The 11,562-nt window shown below is 42.2% G+C and overlaps 1 long non-coding RNA gene across 1 annotated transcript; it reads right to left on the bottom strand.

Moving 5' to 3' along the window:
- Positions 1 to 3,205: 3,205 nt before the first annotated feature.
- LOC135404381 (uncharacterized) lies at positions 3,206 to 5,507 on the bottom strand. The gene is made up of 2 exons (XR_010425650.1): positions 5,403 to 5,507; positions 3,206 to 5,061 (listed from the first exon to the last, which is right to left on the bottom strand). It is a non-coding gene; the product is annotated as an uncharacterized LOC135404381 (long non-coding RNA).
- Positions 5,508 to 11,562: the final 6,055 nt, after the last annotated feature.

Here is an 11,562-nt window from a genome sequence, read left to right as displayed (position 1 = left end):
TGCTGCCTGTGACACACAGACATGTGATTCTTCCCCAGGTTACATTGGATACATAAGGAAAACATACTGTGGTGTACAGTACTAGCTGGATATCAGCAGGTGTCCATAAGACTTGTTTTCCTGCCAGAACAACTCCTCCTTCACCTTGGCACAAGGCCTGCGCCATAGAAGTGGCGCAGTAGTTTTTTACTCTCTGCACCCAGTCATGCCAAGGGGAAGGTCTCAGAAATGCAACTGAAATTGTTCACACAATTTCTGTCCACCGACAAATCCCCCGTTGATGTTTGAAATGCAATTTAAATTGCATTTCTGTAACATTCCTTACTGTATCCATAACATCTCAATAAGCTCAAACATGCAACAACACCACCATCACCAATAAACTCAACAACCTATTGACCCTAAGATGTGTGCTCTCAAAGTGTGCCTAAAAGTGCTTCTTTAAATATAGGGTTTATTCTTAAAACTTCCACTCTGTCCAGAACATCCTTGGAAATGGAACTCCATTAAACTCTGGGCCATATGTCTTCTGTTATTCTTTTTCACACCTTGGCCCTTGAATAACACAATGACATGATCGTATATTAACACTGGATCTTCCGTTTCTATTGCACTCTTTGCATACCATTCTATTGCAGCCCGGAGAGTTTGTTCAGGATTTCTTGCCATTTTATGGAAAGGTATCGGTGTATTTGTTTATCCAAAAGTGTTTGTGTAAGTGAATATTCACACATATACATGCATACATTTTCATTCATTCTCTTTCACACGGTGGCCACCATCATTCAAACACACATCACACAAACATATTTTTGAATCTCATTTCACTGTGTCTCATGAGTAATGAAACCATACTAATTCTCTAGTACCTTATGGTGTTAAAGCTTCTCCACCAAACAGGTAAACTTTCCTCCACCAGTACCCAGTGAATAATCTAAGATCTTAACCTTCTATAATCATATGCTTAAACATACTAAAAAATTGTGCTCCAACAAAACTAAAAATACTGTGCCTTAACAACACTAAAATGTGCTCATAATGCTGACAAATTGTGCTCCTGTAATACTTACTTTAAAGTTCGTACACTCTCTTAAATCCTTAATTTCATGTGCTTAAAAAAAACACTAAAAAGGTGTATATGACTAAGAAAAACTATGCTTATAATACCAAAAAGAATTGTGCTCCAAAAACTGTGTTCTAACAATATTGAGGAAACTGTTAGCCACAACAGCTCCTGATGTTACCATTGTTACCTGCAGAAAACAGCATCAACCTTGTTCTTTCTTTCCAAGGTTTCATTCATCATGCAGGCAGCTACAAACACCTGTGTACAAAAAAGACCTTAACATATGAAACAACTTTTGCAAATGAACTGAGGGGGTTGTCACCTGTTCTCTCCCCGTTTCTGTCTTGCAAAAGTGTTTTACAAATTCTTAAATCACTGACCCCTATACCAAATACATAGCATTGTCTGGCAACTTGGTAGTAGTTTTCAAAGTGGACAAGCAATTCACCCTTTCAAAGTTTTTCTCGTTTGGATATGATATAGAATTTTACCTCAAAAATTGTTATTGCACAGCCACATATAATTTTGGGAAGACTCGTAAGCCAAAAGGTTTCTGTCATATGATGATTCCAAATAAATCTTGCTACCCACTGTAACACTACTGAGATGAAACACAGAAAAATACAAGCACTACAAAATAGTTAATGTCTGATGTAGAGTTCCCAAACCACACCAGTCTGCCTGATCTTCACAAACATCACTGATGTGACATGAGCAGCACAGAAACAGATCGTTGTGTACAGTGACAACCCTTAGGCCTCAGGATGTTAAAAGTTCTATAGTTTTCCATTGTCTTCCTTTCCCCTTAGTGACACGTCTGCCCTATCTCAGTCAAGAAATCATCTTCTAAATCCGCATCTAAACAGACATTCCTCTGCTCCACAATTTGCACAGGCAACACGGAGAAAAAAGGGGTTTTTCGCAGAGTGTGATCTTTTGGCAGCTCTGGATGAGTTGTGGGGAGAGAATCCTCCTCTTTCCTAGATACCAGTGACAAGCAGTCTGCAGTGGAGCTGCTTTCCAAACAGCTGAATGTTTGTGTACATTCAGTGGTAGACCTATTTCTGTTTTCTCACTTTTTTCTCCTTGGCAAAGGCTGTTTGGTTCAAGTTGGCTGCCAGAATGCAGGAGCGCTTTTGATTCCTGAGTATGTTCTACCTCAGTGCTGGCTTCCTGCAGTTCATCTTTGTCCACTTCTTCATGCATCAGGCACAGATTTGTATTAAACTCACATTGAACTTCACAAGCTACAATATTAGTAGGTTTCTTTGGATTCTGAGATACACTAATGTCTTTAAAATCCTTTCCACTGCTGTCTTCAGTCACACTTTGGACTTTGGCTTCTGGATTGTCAGGTAAACTTTCAATCTGTCCATGTTTAATTTCCAATATATTTTTTTTTTTCTAAGTTGATTGCACTACTGGTTAATTGGTTAATTATTTCTGCATCACTGTATGTTTGAATTCATAATGATTCAGTGAAGACAAGTCTTCATCCTTGGATTCATATTCTTTGTGAGATATGAATGAAAGCACCTCTGGCATAACCTCTGCCAAACTATCTGTGCTTGTTTCCATACAGATTATCTCTTTTTCAGACATCTCTACTGGTGTTGCAGATTGGCTGTAACTTGCACTGGCAGCAACAGCTAAAGGGTGACATCGATATGTTGTCTCCTGTGAGGAAAAATCTGTCTCTGTTGTTATGCCTTCTGCAGATATTTGGTCATAATCCGTTTCTTGCATTGTTTCCAAATTACTCTCCCCAGACCTGAGGAGACATTCTGTAACAGTTGATTCTGCTCCATGTCCAGCCAGTGTCTGAAACTCATAGCTGCTTACTAGAGAGCAGTTCTTATTTGCTAAGTCACTGAGAAAGAAACCCTCATCAGGTGTTGGTATTTTTTTGTATTGGCAAAAGCTGCCCATGGTTTCCAAATTGGATGTGTTTTACTGCAGATGTCTGTGTTGAGGTCATATTATGAGCAAGTCCCATAGAAGATTCAGCAGTAGATGCACTGACAGATGCACTTCCCCTGCCTGAATCTGTCACACTTGATTGTGCCATCAAGTTATTATAGTCATTGTCAAGCTCATCTTTTGAAAAAGTTCGCATTTAAGTCTATGACAGTGAAAAAATACTGTTTGATCATTCTGTTTAATACTCAGCCTTAAGCTACATGTGCAGTTCAGAAGGATATAGAAGGCCAGATTCCAGCTTGCAGCCAGTTCCTTAGATGTGATCTACATCATCTCCTCGTGTTTTTAGTTCTTTTATCTATGAAATTTCGGTAAGAGAACAAAATTCACAACATAAGCAGCACAAAGGAAAACAAATAACTAGTTGTAAGAACATGTAACTCCATAATTGTGGAACAACAGCACAGAACAGGTAAAAACCACACCCATTATACTAAAATCCTAAATCACTCACAGGTTTTAATTAATTTCCCGAATGTAAAGCTAACTAAATCTAGCTTTGAGATCGTTATATTGGGAGGCAAACTAGAAAAATTTTACTAAATTCAACCTGACTCTAGTAGCTTTATTGCAATCTCTACTGATTTCCTGACAGATTATCATGTGGTCTCCAGACATTTCTGCTTTATAAATCAAATGGGCATAAAAAGTTCTAATTCACGCATCAATAGTTTTGCAAAGTGTAATTTAGCAATCTGCTCTTTTATTGGTATAAAGTAAACACACACATTTTGCATCTTGTTAGGTTATTTTAAAAATAATCTGAAATTCATGTAGTATAACTGTTGACATAACATCAGTGCCAAGAGAGATAAGTCAAACTTCACAGCATAGTGTGTGCCTGAGTAGTGTTTTTAGAAAAGCAATGAGGCTGTATGCTATATCAGCAGTTATAAAACATTTAAAAACATATAATACGTTTTGTTTGACCAAACTGCTCTGTACATACTGTACGAATCCACGACAGAAGATATATATTAAAATCTGAAAAAAAATGTACTTGCTGCTATGTTATAAATAGAATATTAACAATTGCTTAAACAGTACATGAAATGCAACTCAAAGTTGCAACTCTGTCATAAACACAGAAGAAAAAAAAAAGGAAAAAATAATGAATTCACTAAACTTGACCAAGGAAAAGAAATAATATCAGACAGGAATGTAAATTAACATCCAAATGTTAAAATCAGCTGAGTAAACCTTTTTAAATACAATTCTAAAGATGTGATTTCCACTGTCACAATAACTTCTCAGTTTATAACAGGAAGATAGAGAGATGTTTTACCTAAGAATCAAGGAAATCCTCAGCCTGCCAGCTTTCCATTTATCTTATTTGCAGATTTGTAGTTTTTGGTGTATAAGTTCTACTCTCTCCCTAGTTCTGAGAAACTGCTGGAGGTGGTTTGAGTCCCACCCAGTTGCTAAGCAACAAATGATCTCTATTGTGTGAACCTTATGTCTCCTCCTGCTAAGACTGAACACGAAATTTGGGCAGAAGTTCTTTACAGGGGTAAAATGTGACTAAAACCAAGGCAACTCACTAAAGCTTTTATATAAAGATTCATTCTCTGGGAAACTCTTAAAATTTCTTGCATGCTAACTTTTAGTAAAACACAATCTTTTAGTTTTAAGTTATCCACAAGTGAGTAGAAGGACTAAAGAGAGAGAGATTCTGCTTTCTGTTCTCAGTTACCGACATGCCTGGATTCTGCGGGGCAACTCCCCCGCAAGTCAGTCACCGCCGAGCTGCTGTTCCCCGGGCTGCTCCGTGCGCCGTGCAGCTCCCGGGGATGCCCGCAGAAGTCTGGCTGGCTCTGCAGAAGTAGCTGTCGGCGTTGCCTCTGTCGCTGAGGTGCCTCTGCCGCCGAGGTGCCCCTGCCGCCTCTTGCCGTGGCTGCCAGCGCCGCCTCCCCCACGGCCGAGCCGGCGCAGCGGCAGCCCCAGCGCGCAGCCCCCAGCCCTGGAGCGCGGCCTCAGCACCCGCACGCCGGACTCTGGCAGCTGTTTGAGTAATCCTAAAGGGAATTTTTATGCTGTTATGTGTACCCGAGACACTCTAACGGGAGGAAATTCTCCCGGACTCTCACCTCTGGCTTTTAACAGTTACTAACAAACGTATGGCCGCTTCTCCACACACACACAAGCACGGTACCGTTAACAATACAGTGAGCTCACAACAACGTTGGACACACAACACAATTAACACGAGAGTTAACAAAAATACGGAAAGGCAGTTCTCTAGCCTGCCTCTCCTGTCAACGAGAAGTGGCACTTTTTCGGTGTTGCTCGTTGTGCTAATATAGCATCTTCTAATGCAAGGCACAATAGCTGCTACTTTCTTTCATATGTACCGTACCTGGTTCTGCTTTTTATTTTTTTTTTTTTTTTCCGAAAACAGCGTCTGTTGCCATGGCAGCGATCCACAGTGGCTTTCTTCCGGGTTGCATGGTGGCTTCAGGCGCCAGCGGTGCAGCGCCATCTAGGGACGCGGAGGCTCCCAGCAGTGTCGGTCCAGTTGACACATGCGCAGTAGCAGGCACAGTGAGGAGCGACAGTGCCGACTGCGCAGCCGCAAGAGAGAGCGGTGCCGCGGGCTCGGCTCCAGCTTCATTCTCTGCCGCTAGTGATGTTCCTGCAGCCCCTACACATCCTGCTGCTACATGCACGGCGCTAAACGGAGGTGATCCCGCTGCTCCTAAGGGTCCTAGCATTCGCAACTTCCACGTGGGGAGCCAGATGCTGAGCAGTCCCGAAAGCCCTCGTTTTCTAGACAGGAGCTCAACTCCAACAGATCACAGCTCAGACCTAAAGTGCCTTTGACCCCGAGCGGACAGAACCCCGTTCTTCTTGTCCGCACTTGTCTTCCCATGGAATGGAGAGCCGAAAAAAACCTCTCCAGGGCAGGGCCAGAACTGACAGGTTTACGGCAGAGGCGCAGAAATTGCCCTGTCATTGCCTCCGGGATGATATGCTTGCTCCAGGATCCTTCCCTCAGGGAGCTTTTGTCGGATTGTTTGGTCAATTTTAGGTCAATTTCTATGGCTTTCAGCAATGTCAGCTTCCAGTGGTGAGAAGTCATGAGAGTAGTCCCCAGAATCAGGTGATGCCCCTTGGTAACAAGACTTTGTGTTTAAGTGGCAAATGTTTTTATTCACCTCCTGGCTTCTGCAGAAGTCTCCTGTTTTTCAAGACTCCTAGACTCCTAGAGCAGTTGGTGTTGGAAGGAAGGGACCTGAAAGCTCATCTGCTTCCAACCACCCCTCTGCCACGGGCAGGGACACCTTCCGCTCGACCAGCTTGCTCCAAGCCGCGTCCAACCTGGCCCTGAACAATTCCAGGGATGGGGCAGCCACAGCTTCTCTGGACAACCTGTGCCAGGGCCCCACCACTCTCCCCGGGAAGGCTTTCTTTCCCATATGCCATCTAAGCCTGCCCTCTGCCAGCGCCAAGCCATTGCCCCTTGGTCTGTCGCTCCAGTCCCTTGGAAACAGTCTCTCTTAGCCAAAGCCTTCTTGGTCCTCCCTGTTGTGTTGCAAAATTTGCAAGCTGATGTTGTGCCAGGTGGCACCAGCCAAGCCCTGAGCCAGGTGCAGGACCTTGCACTTAAGGTCTGAGGTCACTGGGGTTGTTGAGCCTGGAGGAGACTGAGGTCAGATCTCCTGGGGGGCTGCAGCTTCCTGCCAAGGGGCAGCGACCATTTCTGCTCTGTGGGACCAGGGACAGGAGCCGAGGGAACGGCCGGAGCTGTGTCAGCGGAGGCTTAGGTTGGACATTAGGAAAAGGTGCTTTCCCCGGAGGGTGGTCGGGCACTGGAACGGGCTGCCCAGGGCAGTGGTCACGGCCCCAAGGCTGCCAGAGCTCAAGGAGCGTTTGGACAATGCTCTCAGGCACACTGAATCCGAAAAATCGGTCCAAGAAACTGCTCAGAGAATTTTTATCTTTAAGCAGCAAGGTATTTGTTTATTCAACGTTGGGAGCAAGCCAGCTCGCGCTGGACAAACTTGCTCAAAGGCTTCACACAAAATCAGCATTTTTATACAATCTTCAGATGTGATTAAATGCATATTCAAGTGATTACAACATCTATCAATACATATTAAAAATAGGTGGAGTATAGGCGGAGCTTGGGGCGCTGCTTCTCTTGGCTCCCCATTTCGGAGGGTAGTTCCCATCTTCCTCCATGGGGCAGGGGGCTTCAGCTCATCTTCCTCTGCTTGACCCTTCTTCTTTTCCATTGTTCTTGACCCGCTCACTGAAGCTTGGACAAAACCCTGGCTCCAGGCCTATTTCTCCTATTTAAATGTCTACCTGATCCTGTTGTATTTCTAATTTATCACCTCTAGGCCTATTACCTGTTCCTGTACTGTTCTCTTAAGCTTTGGTCCAGTAAGTAGAACAGAACGAGCACAGATCGTCTTGGATGTTGGTAGCTTGTTAGCAGGCCCAAATCTCTTAGTTAACTCTTTTGGGCCTAGCTTCCTATATCATTCCCCCCCTTTTGTTTAGAATTTACGAATTCCTTCGTCAAGTTCTAATGGATTTTGATAGGTATTCATCACAGCCCACATTATCTGCATCCTTCTAACCATGATGCTTGATTTGCACCATAGCCAAACAATTAGGACCAGTAGTAGAATAATGCCAGCTCCTAATACCAATATTGGATGTATCAAATAGTGAAACACTTGTGATGCTGTAGGGGAGTATCCTGTAAAGATATCCCACCAATGATGTTCTCCCGCTTTTTCCACTTTGGTTAGAACAGTTTTTATGCTCTCAGTGTCATGTTCTACTTGCCAGAGCATTCGTCTAGTCGTTCTGTTTACTTCCTGGACCAGTTTTTCTATATCAGGATGTTTAAGCATTGCTTTAAAAAGATTAATGTTCATTCCTCTCTGCAATTTTGGCACATCATGATACATTGTATAATCAGCTTCAATCAGTTGTCTAGTAGTCACTAGAATGATATAACCAAAGTCACAGCCTATTATTTTAGCAAAACAAAAAAATTAATACCACTCACTACTTCATGACAAATACCTATGGTAAAATTAACACAAAAGATTCTAACACATGCACAACCATTTCCTACATAATAGACTTGTGATTGGGTTTTAGTATGGGGAAGCATTTCAAAGGTACACACACTATTGTCAGCATCTAAGCATAAATCTTCATTTTCTACTCCAGCATTTTCACAGATATATCCTAATTGTCCTTTAGGAATACATGCCTCAGTACTGACTGGCTGCCACTTTTTCTTGGTGTGATCCTAACTTGCCCAAACATTATGGTCTATGGGTCTGACAATTACATTTTGGTGTATGGCTCTTAATGTCAGGCTAGGAAAGATGGTCTTTTCTTTAGCTGCACTGATAGTGAGCACATAAGCTTCAATTTGTTCATGTTGAGGATTGTAAGTGAAGTTTCCTAACTGCCACCACGCTTGGTAATTTTTCTCAAAGTGTGTAGTAGAACTGTTTCTAGCTATTATTTCTCTTACTTCCTGTGGTAATATTCCTGAAGTTCCTTCTCTTAATATTCCTGCAGCTACAGACTGCACCCACTGTTGAGTTTGGAGACATTGTATTGCAAGTGCAAATCTTTTATGGATGACACCAGCATAGTCAATAATCTTGGTGAAATCTTTTGCAGTGGTTAGCTACTAATGTTAACAATTTAACTGCCAATGATTGTGTTTCTGCCAAAGTGAGCAAAGATGATCTTAAAGGGACTTTGAATTTTCCTAGATCAGATGTGACAGCACTTAGTTTATTCACTAATACTTCTTGATCTATGGTGTTTAATACACTTAATCCTGTGCCAAACCATCCCGTTACATCTCTTTGAATTCTGGTACAAGGGGATCTGGCCATCATCTATACATGCCAGTCTTTAAGGCTTTGTTGAATACAGGGCTGACAATCTTTTTGTATGTTTGATATGTTTACTTAAAGGTGTATTGGAACCCTTTTCAGTGAATATATGGGATCTAACAACAGCTTCTGCTCATTTGAGTGCTTAATTACATATGGTCCAGCATAAGTTAAATTGTGGACACTCTCACAGGCTAAAGAAGGAGTTGTAAAACTGGTGGTGGTCTTAGTCAATGGGGTGGTAGGAGATTTGCTGGTTGGTAATCTCATTGTTATATTTCCTTCCCTGAATGTCCACTGACACATCACAGAAACTGATTTATCTAGAGTGAAGGTGTGCCAACATTGATCAGCCACTAATTACATTTCACAGTAACGTCAGTTCTGGGTGACCATCTAATCCGTGCCTATTAAAACACTTGCATTGTATGGGGTACCAGGATTTTACCAATTATTCAGTACCCTTGTTCCTTGGAGGACTATAATAGATGGATTGTATTGGTTCAGTTCAGATGAATTCAGAATATCTGTATTTATAGCAAATCATAGACTAGAATTCCCATTATAGGCCTGAGACCATAATAATTTTGGGGCAAGAGTTTGATTTAACACTAATGTACTTATCAGTCCAAGGATCAGCATTGAGGAGGCTTGATAGTAGATGATTCCTCTCCCGAGGTCCATGCTTCCTCTGGAACTCTCTTGGCTCGAGAGTAGTGGATCCACGTGGGTTTCTCTTTCACCCGGATCGTGTGGAGGTGGTCATCAGCACCTGCTGGGGTCCATCCCACTTCTCCCGTAGTGGATCTCCTGAAAGATTCTTAACATATACCTGATCACCAGGGTTGGATGGATGTAGCTTACAATCAGGCTGCTTGGGTTGGTGTTCTAACACCACTGTAGCATTTTTCTGCAATTGTTTTCCTACAACCATAACATGATCGTACACATATTGATTACTGGTTTGATCTACAGCTTCACTATTCACAGTTTGCATCATGTAGGGTCTGCCCAAGAGAATTTCAAATGGACTCAGTTTCCCTTTGGATCTTGGCTTGACCCTTAGCTTGATTAAAGCAATAGGTAAAGCTTGATACCAATGAAAATTTGTTTCTTGACATATTTTAGATTCATCTTTTCTACTTGCCCATTTGCTTGGAGTCTGTAGGGCATATGCAGTTGCCAGTTGATTTTTAGTGCTTTACTTATTGCTTGTACAATTCATGCACAAAAGTGTGAACCTCTATCTGAAGAGATGCTCTTAGGCATTCCAAACCATGGTATAATCTCATTCAACAAGACTTTAACCACTCCTTTTGATTCATTTTTTTTCTACATGGGAAAGCTTCAGGCCATCCAGAAAATGTCAGTCAAAACTAAGAGATAACAGGACCCCCCCCTTTTCTTGGGAGCTCAGAGAAATTAATTTGCCAGATTTCACCTGGGAAATGCCCTTTACTTATTGCCCTTTACTTATTGCCCTTTGGTGTATTTTTGTTCCAGTATTTCAGACGAAGTTCCCATTGGGTTGTGACTTGCTCTATTGTGGTAAATAAATTTGGTCCTGCTACTCTAGTCCTTAAATGCTAATAGAGTGAGTCTAAGCCCCAATAGTTTTATCATGTTTTACTTTTACAAATTGCCACACTAATTTTTCTAACAGTATTAACTGACCTGTTTTTAGTTAACCTCATCTATTGTCTAACACCTTACCTTCATTTTCATGTATCCACTTATAATCTGTTTCTTGATATTCTACCTGTTGATCTGTGTCTAGTTCTTCTAGCACTAAAGCTGCTACTGATAGTTCTTTACTTCTTGCAGCAGCTAATTCAGCTTCTGCAGCAGCTTTTCTGTTTCTTATTTCCAGGACAGTGTTACCTTTCAGGTGTCCTTGGCAGTGCATAATTGCCACCTGAGAGGGGAGTTGTACAGCTTCTAATAATCATAGAGTTTCTTCAGCATACTTCACAACTTTTCCTTGAAGAGTTAAAAGTCTTCTTTCTTTCCAAATTGCTCCATGAGCGTGAACTATGCCAAAGGCATATTTGGAGTCAGTCCAGGTGTTAATTTGTTTTCCTTCTGCCAATCCTAAAGCTCGAATGAGAGCTATCAGTTCTGCTTTCTGGACTGAGGTTCCTGCAGGCAAAGGATTTGATTTGATTACCTCAGTAGTGGTGGTCGCAGCATACCCAGCCATCTTCACACCTTGTCTTAGGAAACTGCTGCCATCGGTAAACCAGTCTTCTGCATCCAGGGGTGGTTCTTCTTTAAGGTCCAGGCAGCTGGAGTGCACTGCTTCAATGGTTTCCAGGCAGTCCTGCATGACAGGTGCAGCCGAGATTCTTCCTTCTAGGAATGAAGCTGGGTTAACAATGTTAGTCACCCGAACGGTTATGTCATCAGCCAGGATTACCCGATATTTCAGAAATTGGGAGGGTGACAGCCAATGATTTCCTTTCTGTTCCAGTACTGTAGATGCTGTGTGGGACACTAACACAGTCATTTTCTGTCCCATTGTACATTTCCTGGCTTCTTCTATATTTATGATCATTGTTGCTACTGCCCTTAGGCAGGTGGGCCATCGTTTGCTTACTTCAGCCAATTGCTTGGAGAAGTAGGCTGCTGTTCTTTTGTATG

Source organism: Pseudopipra pipra, chromosome W, assembly GCF_036250125.1.
Source record: "Pseudopipra pipra isolate bDixPip1 chromosome W, bDixPip1.hap1, whole genome shotgun sequence".
Classification (NCBI taxonomy): Eukaryota; Metazoa; Chordata; class Aves; order Passeriformes; family Pipridae; genus Pseudopipra; species Pseudopipra pipra.
Note: the sequence above shows the minus strand (reverse complement) of the source record. Positions and strands in the feature narration are given on the sequence as shown.